The following is a 22,797-nucleotide window of genomic DNA, read 5'->3' on the forward strand; positions in this document are numbered from 1 at the left end:
TCAGCATTGTATCCTACAGCTCTTTCCATTTTGCTACTTATTGCCAATTCCTGGTGTCCACACAGGCTTGGCCAGGTTTCCCCAAGACTGAAGAAAGATGCCCAGGGCACATATAAGGGATGCCCCATAGATAACATTACCATCATTGACAACTGGCATCATGGTGCAGAGGAAAAATATTGACTGTTCTGTCATAGAAATTGGCTAGCGTCTCAGCCCCTTACTTCAAAGCTAGGTGGCTTGAGCAGATCACTGCATCTCTTTGAGCCTCAGGTCCTTGTGTGTAAAATAAGGACTGTATTTAATACCACCTGGTAGAATGTAATGAAATACCAAAAGGGAAATGTCCAATAAATGGTAGCTCCCCTTGGTGTGCCCTTGCTGGGGCTGGCCTAGGGTCCACTCTGCCCACATTGGACCTTCTCCCCTTCCCTGGGCCCACCAGGCCTCCTGCGCTAGCCTATCTAGATTCTTCTGACAGACAGAGATGCCTGGGTGGCTCAGCTGGTTGAGGGTCCGACTTCGGCTTGGGTCATGATCTCACGGTTCCTGGGTTCAAGCCCCAGGAACACAGCTAGCTGTGCTGACAGCTAGCTCAGAGCCTGGAGCCTGCTTCAGATTCTGTATCTCTTTCTCTCTCTGAACCTCCCTTGTGCAGTGTCTTTCTCTCTCTCAGAAATAAATAAAGCATGAAAAAAATTTATAAAAAAATAAAAAATAAGTTCTGACAGACATACCATATTTCTTATTCATTGGATGAATGCACCATCTTTTACTTAAGTATTCTCCTTTGTTGGGAACATTGGTTGTTTTCCAATTTTTCACTGTTTCCATAGTGATGCAATAAACATCTTAATGATTATTGCTCGTTTGATCCTTTATAAAAAGTAGTCCCTTAGGGACGGTCCCCAGGAATCAGGATCACTGGGACAGAGGTTAGAATCATTTTAATGGTTTCTGATACATATTTCCAAATTATTTTTTGGAAGGTTTGTACCTATTATTCTGCCACCAACTCAAGAGAGAGGACCATTATAGGCTGCCAGGGTCTTCACAAACTATTGGTCCTCCTTTATTTCCCACTATTTTCTCCCCCAACCTCTGTCCCATACTACAGCCACAGGGGACAACTTATTATATTCACCCCCAAAATTATATTCCCATGCCTCTGTGCCTTTGTACTTTTTATTATTCTCCCTCACCCTTGCCAGAGAATATTCTTCCCTTAACATGCCTTCTCACCATAGAGCTTATCCTTTATGGAACTGGGAACTTTTATACTATGTTCAAGACCCAGCTTAAATACCCTTTCCCCAAGAACTAATTCCAATTCTCCCAAGCAGAGCTGGTCACTCTTGCTGGAGGGACCTTTGGCATCCAAGTGCTCACCAAGAAAGTCATTCTCTAACCCCTGCTACACGCCCAAATCTACATGATTCTTCTCTCTCTCTCCCCCTCTCTAACTTTCTGCACCAGGCAGTTACCAACATACACAAATCATACTGTTGGATCCACTTATTTCTCTCTCATTGCCATCACCATTGGCCATAACCTCACATCAGGATTCCTACAATAGTCTCCTAAAATAAAATAATAATAATAAAAGAGTAATATGTACATGGTTCAAAAGTCAAAATTTCTTGGGGCATCTGGGTGGCTCAGTTGGTGTGTCTGACTTCAGCTCAGGTCATGATCTCATGGCTAATGAGTTAGAGCGCCATGTTGGGAGAGCCTGAAGCCTGCTTTGGATTCTGTGTCTCCTTCTCTCTCTGCCCCTCCCCCACTCACACCCTGTCTCTCTCTCTCTCTCTTTCTCTCTCAAAAATAAACATTAAAAAATTAAAATAATAAAACAAGTCAAAATTTCTCCAAGGCTTATTAATAAAAAACGGTAGATTCCTGCCCCATTTCTCCCCACACCAAGCCCTGCTCCTCAGACCCAACTACCCACTTTCACTTCTTCCAGCTTTTGGTATTTACTTTCATGCCCCCAAATAATATGCCTATACTGCTGTTTTATGATTTTTTTAAGTTTATTTATTTGTTTTAAGAGAAAGAGAGAAAGCACATGAGTAGGGAAGTGACAGAGAGAGAAGAGAAAGAATCCCAAGCAGGCTCTGTGCTATCAGTGAGGTGTCCAACATGGAGCTGTCTCCCACAAACCATTAGATCATGACCTGAGTCAAAACCAAGAGTAAGATACTCAACTGACTGAGCCACCCAGGAGTCCCTGTTTTGTGATTTTTAAGTTCAGACATTACCTACTAACTTTGAGAAATGGAAGATTCTCTAATACAGATTCCCAGACCCATCTTCTGATATAATTGTATCAGTTTTGGCTAAATTCATCATATGGTATTTACATTTCAGGACCAGAAATATCATTAAAAATAATTGCCCTCTGAGATGCCAGCATTCCTTCCAAAACTGTTGTTTCTCCTGGTGAGGTCAGAACCTGCTGGGGGAAGGCAGAACACTTGGGGAAGGGGCTGATGTGTGGAAGGTGGTGCAGGCCAGCTGTTGGCTGGCAACCTGATGTCTCTGGATGGTTTCCATGTAGGGCTGGCTCCCTGGGCCCATGAGGCATATCAAGCAGGGCTGAGGTAAACCTTCTGGGGAGTCAAAGGCAATGCCCAGGAGGGGCTAGAGGCTGCTGATTGGCACAAGCACTAACTGATTCTAAGAGATGCTGGCCCTTCCAGCAGGTTTCTGGGGCTCCTGGCTATGCCATGTATTGTCTCTTTAGTTGCTGAATCCTGGAAAGGTTCAGGGAGTTCTAAGATGGGAAGCTAGGGCAACTGGAGCTATAGCAATGGGGTACTTAGGGAGCTTGGAGTAGTTACTATTCACTAACTGGTATAGAAAAATGTCAACAACTCATAAAGTCTAATATAATTAACACAGCCCTGTTGGTCCTGATTATGACTATGTAAAAATTAGTCACAGCCAGGTAATATAGGGCTTTGTGATTATATTTCCTTTTTTGTTAACATTTTAGTTTTTCCTAGAGTTAATAATTGCCTTATTGTTTTCTTTTGCTTAGTTTTAATGTGCTTATCACTAAATCATCTCTCAAACTCTTTGATAGAATAATATCATGACCAAATCCATCAAGTAATTTCTTTTTTTTTTTTTTTAACTTTTTATTTATTTCTAGGAGAGAGAGAGAGAGACAGTGTGAGCAGGGGAGGGTCGGAGAGAGAGGGAGTCACAGACTGAAACAGGCTCCAGGCTCTGAGCTGGCAGTCAGCACAGAGCCCGACGCGGGGCTCGAACCCACAAACCGCGAGATCATGACCTAAGCGAAAGTTGGACGCTTAACCCACTAAGCCACCCAGACGCCCCTTTTTTATTTTTATTTATTTTTTTAAATGTTTTTATCAAGTAATTTCTTAATTCCAACTTTATCTCAGGCACTGTGCTAAGCACGGGGGACTCAACTGTGAAGAAGACAGGCATGGTCCCTACTTTCATTGAGTTTACAGTCTAGCAAGGGATCAGATAAAAGTAATATAGTTGCTTTAAGTGTCACAATGGGAGAAGAATGGATTCTATAGAAACATATAGCAGACATGCCTCATCTAGTTAGAGAGAGACAGGAAAGATCAGACCTGAAAACTTGATAGAAACTATTCACTCAGACAGCATACATTTACTGAATTTTTCTTATATGCCAGGACATGTTCTGAATTCTGAGAACACAGCACCAAACATTACAGACAAGGCCCCTCCCTTCCTTGAGCTTACATTCTAGTGAGTCAAGATAGATAATAAACACAGAAGATACTTTTCAATAGAAATAAGACCTATAGAACAAACAGGGAGGCTTGTTGGGGAATGACTAGGGCAGGAGGTCATGGAGATTAAGCTATTCTGGGTAGACTGGCAAAGTCATGGAACATCTCTCTAAGGAGGTGACATCTGATCTGATATCTGAAGGATGAGCATAGCCACCTATGTGAAAAGCAAGGAAAGGCACGTTCCAGGCAGATGGAACAGTATCTGCAAGACTGGAAGAGGAGAAAAACATAAGGTTTCAGAACAGAATCGAAAGTAATTCCATATTGGGGGCACCTGGGTGGCTCAGTCGATTAAGCATCCGACTTCAGCTCAGGTCATGATCTCACAGTTCATGGGTTCAAGACCCAGGTCAAGATCTGTGCTGATAGCTCAGAGCCTGGAGTGTGCTTTGGATTATGTGTCTCCCTCTCTCTCTCCCCTTCCCCATTCACGCTCTGTCTCTTTCCGTCTCTCAAAATTAAATAAACATTTAAAAAAAAAACAAAAAAAAGAAAGTAGTTCCATATGGCTGGAGCATATAGGGCAGGGGACGGTTGCTAGAGATAAGAAAATGGATATAAGCTACATAATGGGAGCCCTACCACCCTTAATAATATTATTATTGATAAAAATCCTTACTCTGCAGTTATTTGTCTGTCTTAAGATACATTCCCACACTCTTTGCTCTCTGTAGTATTATAGAACATATGGAAACTTGAGAATTACATTTTTTTTTTTTAGACTCTCTTGCCAGAAGGAAGGTGTTGGCAGGAGACTGAAGGACGTGTGGAGGGAAGAAGCTATTCTTTTGTCTTGCTTTTTGGTAGTATGTCCAGCAGCAGCAGCAGCAGCACCAAGCACAGGCTCTTGGGTTTCTTCTCAGCAGCAGCTCCCCTAACAGATCAGTACCAACTGTGGGCTGGCCTTTACCCAGGGTTGCAGCACCTTTGTAATCCTTTTCTCGTCTTCTAACTCTTCTAAGCCTTTTCTTTCTAAGGGCTACTCCCATCTGCCCAACATCTGTGTAAACAATTGCCTACTTTAAATCCCTTTCTTCTTGAAATGGTCTAGAGTAGGGGCACCTGGGTCACTCAGTCAGTTGAGCCTCTGACTCTTGATCTCCACTCAGGTCATGATCTCAAGGTTCCTGAGATTGAGCCCCACACTGGGCTCTGTGCTGACAGTGCAGAGCCTGCTTGGGATTATTCTCTCTTTCTGCTCCTCCCCACCCCCTCTCCCTCTCTCTCTCAAAATAAATAAATAAACTTTAAAAAATGATCTCGAATAGTGCTATCCTATAGAATTTTCTCTGATGACAGAAATGTACTAACATGCTGGCCAATACAGTACCTTCTAACCATATATGGCTACTGAGCTCTTGAAACGTGACTAGTGTGACAGAGGAACTGACTTTTTAATTATGTTTAATTTTAATAATTTAAATGTAAATAGCCATATGTGGTTAATGGCTACTGTATTGGATGGTACATATCTAGAATGATTTCATTTTCATATCACGGGATGCTGGCTGATACAGTAGTTGATATGGAAAGTAATTGTGGGAAACTGACCCTCAGTGAGAGAACTCTAGGATTGTTATATCACCTGATCGGGCTTGAATTCAGCAGTGACCTCACTGCCAGTAGAAAATAGGATACTGTGTCAGGGAAGAGTCCCAACCTCATGGAAGATGGCAAAGAGTAACAGGACTCCAGATTGGCTTACTGCACTCTATCAGTGCTAAAAGTAGACAACAAGATTCCACAGATTGGAGAAAGACAGTTTATTTCACAGCACCACCAACAGCAGGGGCAATAGCATGGTACAGCTGGTCTCCTAGCCCTCAGGTCTCAAGGGGGCAGTGCAATGGGCCCAGATGGCAACTACCCATGTAATGTGGTTGCACCATAGCTGAGGAACCCTGAGCCAAGGGCTCAGAACCTTTTTTAACAAGCAGCCAAGAAGCCAGTCTCCTTCTCCTGGGGAGTGAATAGTTATACAGTAATCATGCTGTGGTCACCTTGATCTACTTGATTGCCTTTGAGACTAGTTACAGAAATGACTCAGGGTCAGAGCATGGTTGAGTCTTATAGTTGGCACCCTCAACAAAGACATACAGGACATTTGGAATCTCTGGTGGACTGCCTCTCCCAATAACTAGTAATCCATGGCATGCAACGGCAAAAGGCAAAAGAGTTACTTAGAAAGTACCACCTGTGAATTCCCCGGATATGTCTATCAAAAAGCAAGTCTTTGGGAGATGAAGCTGCTGCTGAAATGGACTGTTATGGTACGAATTTTGACTACAAAGATTCTGAGATTGATTGGTTGCTTCTGACTGTGCTAGAGGACTTATTAGAAGAAAATGACAAGCTCACAATTCTAAACTTCCAAGTTCCATGCACAATGCAAGGATCTGAGAGTTTCTACTATAGCTCTAAACTCATTTTTTAAACCTATTATAGCTTCAGGACTAATATAATTGACCATCACACCCAAGCTTTGATACTGTTGCTGCAAAATTATGTTAGTAGGATTCACAAGTTCCTAAGTTTCTTAGATGAAAGTTAAAGCACAAATGGAAAAAAATGCGACCCTGGAATTTGAAATGGAGACATTTGGCTTGACACAGACAAATAGGAGAATCTGAATGCCTAAATCCTTGAGATCCAGAGGAATAAAAGAAGCTTATGGGTCTTTTTTCTACCTATTTAATTTTGGGGAGAAACATGGAAGTATGATTAGGTTTTTTTAAAAAATTCTCACAGAAGTGTGTGTGTGTGTGTGTTGAGAGAAAAAGAGAGGGAGAGCAGAGAGAGAGCACATATATGCATAATGGCACCTGTATGCAACTAAGCCCATTCAGCATCTCTATGTTTGAAGACAGAATATAAAAATTCAAAACTCTTTCCAAGTCAAATGAACCTAGGGCACCTATGTCCTCCAAATCACTTTGACTCAATGTCCAGCCCTGCCTGTTAGTATACTAGAGGCAGGGAAGGTCCATGTGGAAACACAAAATTCCCAATCATAAACCTGTCAGCCTTAGAAGCATTCATAGTCTCTTGCCAAGTCCAATTCCAATCTTCCTCTTGGGGGCCTACATTTCCCTCTACAATTTGTCCCACACTTTTATTGTTTGTTTGTTGAAATGCTCCACTTGCTGGAAGTCTCCCAAAGAAGTAAGTAATCATGCTATTTTGTTGTGATTGGGATTTTGGGAGTCCAGAGGTGATTCTGTGGTGCTGTTTGTAACACCACACAACACCCATGGCAACTTTACATGGAACTCCCCTCCATCCATAAGACTTCAGTGTAGTGATAATACTTTAACACTCTATATATCTGAAGATAGAGCACTGAATACATTGGGGGACCCTGCTCTCTACTCACAGTGTTATAATCCAGTGGTAAAGATAAAGTAAAAGACAGTAACAATCCAGCAACAATAGAAATGCAGTGGAAGAACTAAGTGCCAGATGCTTCAGGATCACTTGAGCTGTGAGAAGGAGGTAGAGAAAAAGGAGATGCTTTCCTGAACCCCATCCTGAAGGATGAGGAGGGGTTTTCAGGCAAGGATGGGAGTGGAACTGGCATTGATCCTGGCAAAGGAAGTAGCATGGTCAAAGCCTTGGGAGGAAAGACAGTGTGGTCTTTCTGGGAACAATGGGTCATTCCAAGTGATCACTGAACAGAACTTGAGGGCAAAGTGACTAAAGGTGAGGCTGCAGAGGAGAGCAAGGCCACCTGTACTGAAAGAATTTTAAGCGCATGAATGGCACAGTCAGCTTTCTTTATGAGAAATGTCATTCTGGAAGGTGACCTGGGGACAGAGAGACCAGTTAGGAGGCTTCTGCTTTACTCCAAGAGATGTTGCAGGTCTAAAACAGGATGACAATAGTAGGAAGAAAGGAGTATGTAACAATTTCAGGGCCAGTAGTAGAATTGACAGAACTTATTAGCCATGAGGAGTGAGAGAGTGGGAAGGGTCAAGGGTGAGCTCAGCTTTATGGCATGGCCTACTGGATGTACTCCTAAGCATGAACCAATGAGAAGTTCAAGCATGTGCTCTAGGAACTCAGAGGCTAGAGAGACCCTGTGGGGAAGGATGTGGGAGGTGTGGTCAGTGAGGGTCTCTGATTTCAGAAAGGAGGTTAAATGAGCAGATTAAGAAAGAAGGAAGGGTCAGTGGAAGAGTATGGAGTTTTAGAACCAGAGATACATGGGCTCAAATCCCTGCTCTGTCACTAACTTGCTGTGTAATCTGGACCAAGTTCCTATCCTCTGAACCTCAGTATCATCATGTGTAAAGACTAGGATAAGGCTAATTTCTATTTCTACAGGGAAAACTTAATTTGTAAAAGTGTAAGCATTGGATCTATGTTAATTACCACTGTCTTCAAGTGCCTGTGTATACGAATTCACCCTCTGTAATCAATCAGCAAATAGTTGTTAAGTAACTACAAGAACAAGCCACCATTTGCTGAGGCTCGCTCAATTTGATAAGCATTGTGTAAAGTCATTATCTAATTGAATACTTAATTTAACTCTACAAAATAGATATTATAATATTATCCCTATTTTACAGGTGAGGAAAATGATATTCAAAAGAGGTAAAGAGCTTTGCCTAAGTTCACACTATAAGTCAGTGGTACACCTGGGATGGGAACCTGGATCTTACAAAGCTATAGTCCCAGGTGCTGTGGAGAAGCAAAAGAGGCTATAGATGGTTCATGCCCATCAATCTCCCACCCTAAGTTGAGGACTCAAAGGCCAAGAAGTGACATTTACTTTTGGATGAGTTGTTGGTCTACCTCTGTAGTAGGGGAGATGGGGATGTGTCTAACCCCCTCTAGGGGCGAGAGCACCAGGAGAGTGGGCCCTCTAGCAAGAATCCTTGTCTAACTCAGTTTCCTGAAACCAAGGAACTACTGGGTGCCGGCAACCCTTCTGACGGATTGTTAGGGTCTGGCAAATTGATACTCACAACTGCAACTATAGAACATTAAGTTTGAACTGCTTCTAGTGCTCATGCTTTTGACCTTTTCAGGCTGAGGAACCTTCAGTCTTTGTTGGAGACTTCAACATGCTGCCCAGTATTCTGGCAACAATTATTACAACTATAATAAATAGTCATCATTTACTAAGCACCTATGACTTTACCTGTGTCATCTCATTCAAGTGTATAACCATCCAACAAATTAGATAATCCTATTCCAATTTTACAGATGAGGAAATTGGGGCTCTAAGAGACATGTGATTTGAGTAAGTTTACACAGTTAGTAAGAGTTAATAACGACAATGGCTAACATATATTTAATGCTTACTGTGTGCTAGATTCCACGTTGCAGCAGACTTTGTTGGCTACCCACTCAACAATCATCCCTTCTTTCCGCTCACAGAATCCTAGTTTTGTTCAGATATCCATCCCTCAGGAAAAAGGACTCTATCTCCAGTATGACTGCCCAAGGCGATCATTGTAATCTATTCTTTTGTCCGTGATTGGATTAAATCACTTGTGACCCAGCTCCTGCAGGCTTATGGAGCAGGGCTTGTAACTCAGCTCCAGCCAAAGACGGGCGAAGGTCATCAGTGAGGAAGTAGCATATGTAAAGACTTTGAGTGGAGAGACAGTGTGTTCTGTGAGAACACCAAGGAAATGTTTTCTCACTCTTAAAAAAAATACAGAAGTGTCTGGATGTGATGCCTGGAACTATGGTGGCCATCTTAGGATCATGAGGAAAGCCAGCCTGGGAGAGCCTACAAGCTAAGGTTAGAAAAGCATAAAGACAGAATGAATGTAAGTTCTTAATGAATTAACCAATCTTGAAACTTCTCAACTTCTGGACTTCTTATTATATGAGATAATAAATTCCCCTTATTATTTCAGCCATTTTGAGTTGTTACTTACAGCTCAAGACATTCTAGCTGATACATATGCACTTTATTATTTAATTGTTACCCAAAATCAATGCAAGGATGGTGTTATTGTCCCTATTTTACATATTAAAAAGTGAACTCGTGGAGAAGTTGGGTAATTTGTCTAAAGTCAAAATAGAGACAGGAAACGGCAGAAAGGTATTTGAACCGAGTTCTGTCTAACTCCAGAGCGAGTTCTTAACCACATCATACTAAGCAAGACAATGAAAGTGGAACCTGGTCTGGCTGGCTCCAAAGACCATACCTTTTCTCCATGGTTTTTGTTTTGTTTTGTTTTGTTTTTTAGTGAGAGAGAGAGAAAACATAAGAACAAGCAAGTGAGTGCAAGTGGGGGAGGGGCAGAAGGTGAGAGGGAGAAAACACAAGAACAAGCAAGTGAGTGCAAGTGGGGGAGGGGCAGAAGGTGAGAGGGAGAGTGCAGAGCCTGAGACAGGGCTCAATCTCAGGACCCTGAGATCCTGACCTGAGCTGAAATCAAGAGTCGGGTGCTTTGGGGCGCCTGAGTGGCTTAGTCGGTTAAGCGTCCGACTTTCGCTTAGGTCATGATCTCGCGGTTTGTGGGTTCGAGCCCCACGTCGGGTTTTAAATAAAACATTTAAAAAAAAGAAAAAAAAAAAAAAAGAGTCGGGTGCTTAATCACTAAGCCACCCAGGTGCCCCACAACATTTCTGGGATGAGATTCTCAGAAACTGGAGTCCATGATGTACAACATTTAAACTATGATGGCCCCCATTAGGATGAGGAGGGGCAGCCACAGGATGCACAGAAGGATTGTTGCAAGTGAAAGGGGCCCAGGCACATCGGTTGGTTTGACCTGAGTCCCCTGTTACCAGTGACTGGGCCTTCCTTAGGGCTTGAGAACATTGGTTGAAATGAACAGCCTGGCTCCCAATGAGACACACTGGTGCTTTTATACATGGAATCCCTCTCTTGGCCCAGGTATTTCTTTTCTTTTTTTTTTTTTTAATTTTTTTTTTTATGTTTTATTTATTTCTAGGAGAGAGAGAGAGACAGCGTGAGCAGGGGAGGGTCAGAGAGAGAGGGAGTCACAGACTGAAACAGGCTCCAGGCTCTGAGCTGGCAGTCAGCACAGAGCCCGACGTGGGGCTCGAACCCACGAACCGCGAGATCATGACCCAAGCGAAAGTCGGTCGCTTAACCGACTAAGCCACCCAGGCACCCCCCAGGTATTTATTTTCACCGGGATGGACTTAATCACTGTCCAACTGCCCCATGGAAAATTACTTGGCACCAGCCCTTGGCAGGGATGTCAAGAAGAAATTCCTATCATCAAATGCAAGACTGAAAAAAATGACAGCTAAGATCCATTCCTTTGCTGAAGAGCCTAGGATGCCATGAGAGGTACCAAGAGGTTCTTTTTTGAATCTACCAAAAAAAAAAAAAAATGTGGTTGGTAGGAGGAACACAATCAATTCAAAAAGGTATTTCTGAGTATATCACATGTACCAGGCCCTGTCTAGAACATGGTGATATAGAGGGACATACATGAGCCCTGTGATCTAGTCTCAATTTGAGCAAGTGGGCTGAGGCATGGGGCCATGTAATTAAAGTAAGGAGACTGTGCCCAGAGTTTAACAAGAAAAACATAACGTGTGTCAGGAACCTCAAGCAAGAGGAGGTGACATGTGACTGGAGCCATTAGGAACATTGAAGGTGAGATGAGATCTGTAGAATGGGTAGGTTTGGAGAGGTGGAAATGAACAGAGAGGAAGGAAGAGAAGAACAAGGCAAGAAAACTCTGTGTCTGCAGAGAATGGCAAGTATCATTCTGGCTGGGGTATTTGGTGTTTATAAGCAAGAGATGGGCCTAGAAAAAGCATTTGAGGCCTTCCTGGGATAGGTCCAAAATGCCAGGGCAGGTGACTTGGTTTGAATTTGGTGGGAAATGAGGAGCCAGTGAAAGCTTTCCATCAGAAATATAACATACTTAGCATTATGCTTTAATGTACGTGAATTCAGCAGGTAGGTACATGCAGAGTTGATGTGGGAGAAGATGAGGATGAGGACTCCCATTCGAAGGCTTCGGGGATCCCTTCTCCCTGATCACCTAGTGAAGGCACCGCTTTCCGACTAGCAGAGCCCAAACGTCTAACACACTACGGAAAGGCAGCTTCAATGGCTTGCAAAGTAACTTACACCTCGCTCTGAGGGTTCCTGCCTGGCTCAAGACTCACACATGTCATGCTGTACACAGCAGAGGTGCTGACAGGGCCAGAGGATGGGGATCAGTTACAAGGGGGGCGGGCAGGGGGGAGGTAAGACTGCCAGAGCCGAGCTGCGGAGAATCATCAGTGAAAATAAGAGGCCCCCAAGGAGCCCACGGCAGCCTTTTCTCACTTGGCCAGCTGCAAGGAGCTCAGAGCTCATAGGAGGAGTTCTAGGCTCTGGGAAGGCTGGCGGCCTTAGCTACGGAGCAGGGCCATCCTCGGATGTGAGAACCAAGGGGGTTTCTAAAGTAACCCTCTTACTGAGGAGCTGGGCCAGGTCTGCACCATTACTGGGAGCACCTTGGTCTTTGGCTCTGGATCTGGAGGTGAGGGTTGCCCTGCATTTTCTCTATGTTGTCACTGGCTGTGGACAACTCCTGCCATTAGCTGCTTTGGGGCCACGGATAAGCCCTTTTCTGAGTCCTCTTCATTTCTTTCTGCTTGATTCATTGCCTATTTGAGGCTCTGAGAGTCAGCATTGGTGTCCCTTAGACAAGTCAGACATGTGCGTGTCTCCTACGCCTTCTTTAAGACTAACGCCCCTGGCACATTCCTTCTTGATGGTCTGTGAACACTGCAAGGTTTTATGAAAAGTAAGGCAGCCCCATGGAGTCATCACTCTTTATGGAGCAAACCTTGTAGGTAACATAAATGAGTGAAGGGGACTAAGTTTAAGTGAAAGTGGCATTCCTCCAACTGATACATTTGTTTCTTCACGTCCACAAGAAACATGCTATTCCGAACTTTTGGAATGCCTGGCTCTTGTGCCTAAATGCCACTTCCCCACTTTTCAGAGACGCAGGTAACGAGAAATATTTCTCTCCTTAAAGAAAAACAGGAGTGTGTGATGACAAAATAGTGTGGCGGAGACAAGCAAGTTACAAAACACATACGGTGGGTACCTGGCTGGCTCAGTCGGTGGCGCGTGTGACTCTTGGCCTCAGAGTTGTGAGTTCAAGCCCCATGTCGGGCTGAGAGCTTACTTTAAAAATAAATAAATAAACAAATAAAAATAAAAGGTCCATTCTTTAAACAACAACAACAGAAAGCACATATGGCATCTAACAAGGATGAAGACCTCTCAGCTCATATGAGAGGGAGAGCTCAGTATAGCCAGATCTTCTGATTTTTCAGCAGAAACGGGAGATTCAGAATTTCACGTGAAATCTCCCAATTTTACAATGTCGGCTCATTTCCCTCCACTTCCCAACTGTGTTTCCATGCTCTTCCCACCACCAACCCCGCTGTAGCCTTCCAGACCCTGTCTCTCCAGTCTTTACCCCTTTGCTGGGCTCTGTCTGCAAAACATATCCTCTGTTCTTCTGCCTGGAATCTCCTTTATTATTATTATTACTAATATTTATTATTATTTTAATGTTTATTTGTTTTTGAGAGAGAGAGAGAGCTTACACGTGCTCATGAGTGGGGGAGGGGCAGAGAGAGAGAGGGAGACACAGAATCCAAAGCACATTCCAGGCTCTGACCTGTCAGCACAGAGCCCAACATGGGGCTTGAACTCTCAACCCTTGAGACCATGACATGAGTGGATGCTTAAATGACTGAGCCACCCAGGCACCCCCTGTCTGGGAATCTCTTAAGCAATTTCTCAAAACTCAGATCACTGTATACTTCCTTCTCTTTGTAAGATTAGGTGCTCTTCATTCTCTCTATGCTCACAGTACCCTGAACATACTTCAACAGACCTCTTACCACAATGTCCAGGAATTGCTGGTTTTATTGTCTATTGTTCACCAGCCTGAAAACTCCCTGAGGGCAGGGACTTTCATGGGCTCTGACCTAAGAACCTCAGGTACGAGGATGGGAAACATGCCAAAAAAGGGAAAATAGTTTGATCAAAGGGGGAAATAAAAATTCAAGCAAGATAGAGAGTCAGAGGCTTGAACATTTAAAGTAATCGGTCCAAGAGGTGATAGCAGATGATACACAGAAGACAAGCCAAAGCCTGAGGAATAAGGATGATTAAAACAGGTTGGAAAGTGGAATGGTTTAAGATGGAAGCTATGGATGAGGTAAGGGTGTCTGGAGCCCATTTTCATAGAGGGTACTGAGCGCACCTCTACACAGCGGTGAGTCTCACTCCCTTCATGTCTTAGTATTGGGCTCCACGGTTAGCTTGATAGTCTGGTGAGTTTGTCTTCTCCATCTCAAGGACTCCTCCTCAGCCAGCATTTGTTGAGCATCTTATTCTGTGTCAGGCACTGTTAGGCACCATAACTACAGAGCAGAATCAGATATGACCCCTGTGCTCAAGCTTGTAGTCTGGGAGAGAAAAGGGACATATGAATAGATAATGACAAGCAATGGAGATAAAGGATACCATGGAGAGAAACACAAGGGTCTACAGGAGCATAGAGGAATGACTCCTGACCCAAGGTCTGGAAATGGTGATTTCCCTGAGGTCGTACAGCTAGGATTAGAACCTAGCCAGGATTAGAACCCAGGCCTGTCAGACTTAAAAGCCCTCTCATTCTCCATTGTGGAAAATTGGGAGGAGACAGAAATGACTTTATGGTGACAGGCGAAATTTATGTGTGTTGGTTTGGTTAAGATGCCAACTGCATGGTTAAAGGTTACAGTTGGTTTAAAAAGAAAGTTGCCTGAGATTTGGAAAGCAGAAGTGAATCAGTAACCATTGATCACCGCAGTCGTGGACAGATGTGGATGGGCCAGCAGGTTCCAGCTTGCTTCCCTCTCCTTCCCACTCCACACTCAGCTCTTCCTAACTGCTAACTCTGCCAGCCAATCAAAGCTTCAAGCCCACCACCAGCAGTCTGGCTGTGGACCCACAGCCTTCTCTTGTAGACTTCTCCATCAGCTCCTCCTCCATCGCCCCATATCAGCTGGGTGTGCTTGGCTTTGCAGATCAACTGGTTGGTGACTCCATTGAATGTCCCCCTTACAGAGCTGCGTTGCTTCAGTCCCTCCCACAATTGTATAAGCTCTAACTTCTATAATAAATCCCTTATCCCACATCTCATAGCAGCTCCAGTGCCTTAGCTGAATGCTAACTGATATAGTGTGCTTTTGCCAGAGATGAAAATAATTGAGTGGAGAGAAGAGACTGAGTTTAGAAATCTAGCTTCACCAGTATCTCCATAACTCTAGTGCCCCTTTACACTTAGTAGTTCAGTAAATATTTGCTGAATTGAATTTTTAGGTTGCTTCCAGCTCTTCATTGGTACAAATATCACTGCAAAGAATAGTTTCTGGGGAAGGGAATTTTTTTGGATTTTATATTTTCTTCTTAATTCTTTCCCTAAGATCAGTGCAAGTTATGGAGTCATTTATGGCTCAGGCTCTGAAGTTCTGACCCAGGACAATATCTGTTGTGTTGGCTACATGTGTTCTTCATCTCCTGGGGTACAATAGATTTTCCTCTGGCTTCAATTTCCCTCTCTCTCCCTCACCTTCTGTCCCTTGCAAAAACAGAGAAAAACCTCACTCTTGTGCATTTTCTCCAAAGAAAGTATTTCACACTCTAATCAAATCAGCCAAAAAAGATATATTGGGTTACCCTTATGGGAATGTTCTTCTGGCCTGGCTGAGTTGGAAGTGGGGGAAACAAAGACATCTGGAAGTGGAGGCTCTGCTCACTTGGGCTGGACAGACAGCAATCAACTTTGAACCACTTAATTGCACGGGAATTTCCTCCTCACTACTTAGACCATTCAGCACTTGTTGGGAGAAGACATGTTACATGCTCACTTTGCCTCCTGGAAAGCTGGGTTAAATGTTGTTTCAATTAGACAACCATTTACAGAATGCCTGTCCTAAACTAGTCCCTATGCTCGTTGCTGGGGATACTGCTCTTGAGGTGTTTTCAGCCAAAGTGGGAGAGAAACACAGTAAGTTATAGCACAAGTCAGCCTATAATAAGTGCTAGAAAAGAGACATTAAGCAAAGCACTATGGAACAGAGAAGGTAGCAATTATATCTGGGAGGGGGGGCAAAGAAGTGTTAAAGAATGTATAGGTAGAGGGAGGCAACACTTTTAAAGCACAGAGCTGGGTTTCACGGAGGAAGGTGAATGGATGGAGAGAGGTAACACCGAGTCACTGATCATCTATCCAGGGTTGGTCACTGAGCTAGGCACTGTACATATGTTATCACATTAACCTTTCCTTAAACCCATCTGGTGGAAACTGAGGTAACTTTCTCAAGAACCTGAAAGAGGTAGAATTGGGATTCAAACCAAGACCTCTTTAACTTCCAGGGACATTCCCTGCTCCCATCTGTGCATGGAAAACTATTTTCAAGAGACATTTAAGACGGACTATAAAGAATGATGGTTTTAATAGCCTTCAAAAGGCCAGGGGGTGGAAGAAGGGATGGCATAAAACTATTCCAGACAGAGGAAGAATGGGAGGAGAACAGCCCCAGGGCAGGACATGAAGGTGCAAGGTTTGTCTGGGAAGCTTAGGCAGTCTGGAGTGACTGTGGGAAGACACTGCCACATGGCCACACCACTGTCTTCTCAGGTTCAACATGTCATCCAGTAATTTACTCAACAGTGCTGGGAATTCAGAACTCAGCCTCTGTCCTTGCTCTCAAGAAGTCTCCAGTCAGTCTGGTGAGATTAAGTGCTTTCACCATAGACTCCCTTCTACACTTCAGCTCAGGGTGTGTGTGTGTGTGTGTGTGTGTGTGTGTGTGCGCGCGGGCACACACTCACCCAAGCATTATTTGGACCATTTCCTTCCCGCAATCATTTCTCAACAAATGCATTCCTCAGGCTCTCCATAAGCATGCGTTCCTTTATTACCTCTGCCTTTAGCGAGGCTTGGATTTGAACCACTGGCCTTGACGTGCTAAGTTTAAAACTCATAACATCACAGCAAGCACCCTTTCAACCCAAGAGAGACCTGATCTGGTCTTCTCTAGTTCACTTAGAAAATAATGATCAATTCTAGGGTTGCAATGAAAAGATCTTCATTGGAACTGACAAGAAAGCAGACACCTTCTACCATTTCTCTGCAGACTTCACAAGTGCTCAACACTTCTTGGAAGAGAATATGGCTCCCAAGCCTTTCGTTCAGCTGGCTGGAGCAGAGTTTAAAAAAATGCATTTCATCTCTGGCAAATCACAGCAAAACGTCATAAACAGCTGGAAACTCTCTGAGGTGAAGACAAGTTGAATATTATGTTTGGATTTATAGCCCCCTCCCCCATGATAGATGACTTCCATTTCCGACAGGGTTATTATTTCCATCTTTATGAAATATCTTGGATCTCACCTTGGATAATTACTGATTATCATCAGCTCCTCACCTGAGGTGCCTTAGCATTTGGGTGAACCTGAAAAAAACTTTTTTCGCCCCAAAATAAACTAGGGAAAACTCAATGTGTGCGATTATGTCTTTATTTCTATTTTCATTTGCAATTCCCTTTGGTTTTCTAATGATCAAGTCATCAATCAGTGTCAAATCTCCATACAGAGCACAGATGGTATTTTTGCCACTTGGGTTCCAACGTGGATTAAATGACAATAACTTGTGTCATTAGGTCTGGTGCTGTCTCATGAGGTACTGTGGCAACCACAGACCCCAAAACTTTGAGGGTATATGTAAGATCTCAGAAGTCATTTAAGGTTTTTAGCCAAAGATGTACATTACAATCTTCTGAAATTTGATAGAGCTTGCTAAGTTAGTCCAACAAGTACTCCCAGTTGAGCCCCACTAAGAGTCTAACATCTGTCATTTCACTCCTTGAGGTTGCCATTCTATGTGCCCCTTTATACTTCCAAGCTTTACTTATTTCCTCTGCTGTGATACCCTTGATACTCCTGCCCCACTTCTCTGCCTGGTAAAGCCTGTTCACTCAAGAGGCCAGCCCAAATGCTACCTCTGCTTGAAGCCTTCTGTGATGAAAACCTTTGTCTTCCTGATTCCATAGCATCTTCTTAAACACTTTTATGAACATTGTGTTATCATGTTCCCCTATGGCATATAGAGCTATCTGCATGTGTCTAACCTCCCCACTCAACTGTGAACTCCAGGAGGATAATCATGGTACCTTATGCATCTGATCTCCAAAGCCTAGCATTGGGTCTAACCCTCATTCAATGAATAAGTGAGGAGGCCGACACCCAAAAGAAGTAGACCATACACTGGTCCATTTAATTTAGACAGATCTGGGCTTCCTCGGTATTTATTGACTAAACTGCTTACAAAAAAAAAGATACACAAGCATGTGCAAGGCAAGGCACTAAAGGGCCATAACATTAGTTTTTAATATCCTTTTAAAAATATCACTTTCCCAGCAAGTGACAATAGCTGCTTTAATTTGAATTAGTAATGAAAGGCTGGATATCAACTTGAACTTGAGGATGTGTTTTCAGGAAAGCAGAAAGTCTCACAAAAATCCAATCTTTTTATTTTTTAAGTTTTAGAGAGAGAGAATCTTAAGCAGGTTCCAAGCTCAGTGCAGAGCCCAACGCGGGGCTTTATCCCACAACTCTGGGATCATGACCTGAGCCAAAATCAAGAGTCAGATGCTCAACCAAGCCACCCAGGCACCCCCAAAATCCAAATCTTAACAGATTGGTTTAATCAGTGTAGGAAATGTTAGCCTGAAAATCACAAGACCTGCCCTTGGTTCCTGTGTGACTTTGTGTAAGTTACTTTGACTCTCTGGGTCTCAGATATCTCTGCTGTAAAATGGGGGATTAAACTGAATACCACTGAGATTTCTTCTAACTCTAATGTTCTATGACCTTTCCCAGAATCATTAGTCAACTGATGACACAGTTTCTTTATTTTGGTTCTGTTCCATCGTAGGAGAATTCTCTTAGGAGAATGGACTATTCTTATTAAGATACTACAAAGTGCATGATTAAAGTTTTACAAAGTGCATGATTAAATCATAACAATAACATACATACCTAAAAGGAAACTTGAAAAATAAAGGGAAAAAAATCATTCATAGTTCTACCACTCTAATGGTAGAACTTTCCCTAGTAAGTTATTGTTTTGGCATGTTTTCTTCCATTTTTTTTCCATATCTATATGTGTCATTTTACATAAATATATGTATATACACATATGTATATGATTTTCCCACTTAAGCATACTCTTTAATGTTAACTATTTGGAATTTTCAGTTTTTAAAAAGCTTTATTTATTAAGTAATCTCTACACCCAACATGGGGCTTGAACTCACAACCCTGAGATTAAGTCTCACACTTTTCCAACTGATCCAGTCAGGTGCCCTTTTATTTTTTATTTTAAATGATTACATTTAGTCTGTGTAGATATATGGGGTATGAAAATACTTTTCTATTATAAGAGGATTAGGTTGTCAATTTTTTGATAGCATCGAAATTAAAATCTGTAAATACAACTTTTCTCATATTTTGGATTCTTCCCACAAATGGGAATCCTGTATCAAAGGGTATGAACATTTTTATGACTCACACAGCGCCCTGGCTTATTTTAGTAAAGCATCTGATTTTGCTGTGTAGCATTCTTTCACTGACCTCTGATAATAGTACCCTAATTTTCCTAAGGGAAGCTGAGCTCACTCCCACCCCCACTGCATGTACTTTGAAAAAATTGACTTTACCACTCAGCTTCCTCCTTTCCAGAGAGTAACATGTGGATAAGGCAAATCAGGGAGTTGCATTCCCCTGGCCACAGTTTAGGGATGGGCATGTGACCTAGATGGAGATAACACCAATCGGGCAAGACTTTTAATAAGACCATTGGAAGAGATAGCATGTGCCTCTTTTCTGCTGATGCTATAAGCAGGGAGGATGATATAAGCCCGGAATTGCTGGGAGCCAACACATGGAACATGAGAATGAAGCCAACACAGTAGAAAACAGCTGAGAGACGGAGATACTCTAGATTCGGTAATGCCTGTTGCCAGAACTACTCTAGGACTTAAAAGTGAACCAAAAATTTTCATTGTTCCTTAAACCATTTCACCCATCCATCCACTCATGCCCACACACCCACACACTCCTAACTGGTACAAATAGGATTTTTAAAAATCCTTTTTACTTACTTTCTTTTTAAGTAATGAACTTTATTTTTAGAGCACTTTTAGGTTCACAGTCAAACTGTGTAAAAAGTTCCCACATACCCCACATACCTCGAGTCCTACGGAGCCCCCTGCCCCCTCCCCCCCCCATAAAATCAATCTCCTTATCACCATCCCACACCAGGGTGGTACATTTGTTACAATTGATGAACCTACATTGATGTGTCATTGTCACCTAAAGTCTATAGGTGATGTAAGTGTTCACTGCTGGTGATGTACATTCAACGGTTTTGACAAATGTGTAATGATGTGTATCCACCGTTACTGTGCCTTTTTACTTTTTATTGAGGTGTAAACTATGTAAAGGATACAATCTCACATGTACAGCTTGATAAGCTTTTACCTAGGCTTATTTATTCATGTAACCCCTACCCAGATCAAGATCTGGAACATTCATAGTTCCATGGTTCCTACATGCTCCTAGTAGTTGATCCTTTAAAGTTATTTACTATTCAGACATCTAGCACTTCATATTACTTTTGCTGCTCTTGAACTTTATATAAATGGGATCTCACAGTCTGACTGCAGCCTCTTAGCCTCTTAGCAGCCTGATCCTGCTATCACAATGGGAAGAGACTTTGGGGGTTTCAGGAGGAAGGAATGCGCATGTCCTCCATGTGAGAGAGAGATGAATTGTGAGCAGGACTGACTATGGCAGATGATGTTTTTCAAAAATGGCCACAGCAATATTTTTGGGTCCACGTGTTCTTTCAGAACTCTACCACTCGGATTCCATTAGGAAATGGAATCTACTTCCCTTCCCCCTGAACCTGGGTGAGCTTGACTGTTCCAACCAAGAGCACTGCAGAAATAATGACATGACTTCCATAGTTTGATGACAAACACTTCCATAGTTTTCTTTTGTCTCTTTTCTCTCTAGTCACTTGCCCTTGGAATCTGGCCACATGTTACAAAGGAAGCACAGGCCACATGGAGATGCCCCTCACAGATGTTGCTGCTGATAATCCCAGCAAAGATTCCCAGCAACATATGAATGAATGAGACCTAGATGATTGGTCATATGAATGAATGAGACCTCAGGTGATTCCAGATTTTAGCTATCAAGCTGTCCTAGTGCACTCCAGAGAAGAGATGAACCGTGTTGTTAAGCCCTACCAAACTGAAGATCTGTGAGCAAAAATAAATTGTTTAAGCTACAGCAATGGTTTGTTGTGCAACCACAAATAACCAGAACTCAGGAATATCTGTGTGTTCCTGGGAAGAGTCTTCTCGTGATATTTGACATTGGACAGTGTCAATTGTCCAGGAATTCCAGGAATTATTTTTCTCTCTAGGCCCTGGTTTCCTCAGCTATGAAATGGACAACAAGTACTATCTCATGGGAATGTTGTGAAGTTTAAACGAGATAATACACACAGGTGCTTTTTATAATGGAATTTCAATAGATGCAACTTAATATTATGTCAACTTCCATCAAGTTCTAGATTTGCTGCTTTGTATAAATTCTTAAAACCTGATTTTGTACACACACACACACACACACACACACGGGTAGGTAGATTACAACTTTGCAGCTTCAACACTGCCCTCTCCCATCACTTATCATGTTGTGAGGATACTCGAGCAGCCTTACAGGGAGGGCCACAGCATAAAAAACAGACCTCTTCCCTCACTAACTTGCCAACCATGTGAACAAGCTACAATAAAACCCTGGATCGCGAGTAACTTGTTCTGCTAACTTGTTCTGCAAGCGTTCCACAATATTTCTAATAACTTTTAACTTGAAAAATGAGTGATGTTTTGCAATACGAGTAGTACATGACGCCAAATGTCACACACATCACATGATCACAACTGAGCCAATGGTTCTTCTCTCTCTCTCTCTCTCTCTCTCTGCAGGATTGTGGGTTATCGTCTCCCATGCTCAGACGCTCAGTCTCAGGCCATGGTGTTTGCAGAAATCAGTGATTTTTCAGAATGTTGGAAGGTGCCCACAACTGGCACTTGTGTATTTTTTGTCACTTCGAAACATCTATGGACAGTCCTTTGCCTTTCCATACAGGAGTAAGCTTAGGAATGTGTCCCTTCACTCTAGGTCAGGCAGCCTGCAGATAGAGAGCCTTTCCTCCGCTGCCTATTGCCAGTTCCATTAAATACAGTATATGACAAGAGTTTATTAATACTGTCAACATCCATGTGACCATATACAACAGTCCCCATGCAGAAAAAGATTCCACTTAGCCAAGAGATAGCAGTGATTCCGCTAGCGATAGTGAAAGTCATCCTACACAACAACCCTTCTCTCTCCATCTCCCTCACACCAGCCATGAAGGTTTTCAAAGGTAAGTGCAGGTTAACTTATTTTCCTTTATTATTTTGTATTAAGTATTTTAATCATTTTTATATGGATATTTTTGGGTTGTGGAACAAATCATCTGAGTTTCCATTATTTCTTATGGGGAAATTTGCTTAGATACACAAGTGCTTTGGATTACAAGCATGTTTCTGGGACGAATTATGGCTGCAAACCGAGTTTTTACTGTACCTTGGAAGCTGATCCTTTAGCCCCAGTCTTCAGATGATAGCTGTCCTAGCTTACATCATGACTACCACCTCTTGGGATTCCAGCCAGAATCACCCAGCGAACTTGATTCCCATAGAAACTGCAAAGCCTGTATGAAATTAAAACAAGAAAAACCAAAACCTTATTTTGTCTTAAAGCCAAGGTTTGGGATAATTTCTTATGTACTAATAGTTAACTAACAGCTACACCAACATGGGAAGGACTGTAGAGGAGAAGCTGATTCAAGGTTGAGGGCTGTTTTAG

The 22,797-nt window shown here is 42.7% G+C and overlaps 1 long non-coding RNA gene across 1 annotated transcript in view; it reads left to right on the forward strand.

The window, feature by feature from the left end:
* Positions 1–21,134, forward strand: part of LOC120229641 — a 52,820-nt gene extending 31,686 nt beyond the window's left edge. The window contains exon 3 of the long non-coding RNA XR_005527796.1: positions 20,890–21,134. This is a non-coding gene — a long non-coding RNA (uncharacterized LOC120229641). The remainder of the gene's footprint in view (positions 1–20,889) is intronic.
* Positions 21,135–22,797: the final 1,663 nt, after the last annotated feature.

Source organism: Hyaena hyaena, unplaced genomic scaffold (assembly GCF_003009895.1).
Source record: "Hyaena hyaena isolate Hyena2069 unplaced genomic scaffold, ASM300989v1 scaffold_34, whole genome shotgun sequence".
NCBI lineage: Eukaryota > Metazoa > Chordata > Mammalia > Carnivora > Hyaenidae > Hyaena > Hyaena hyaena.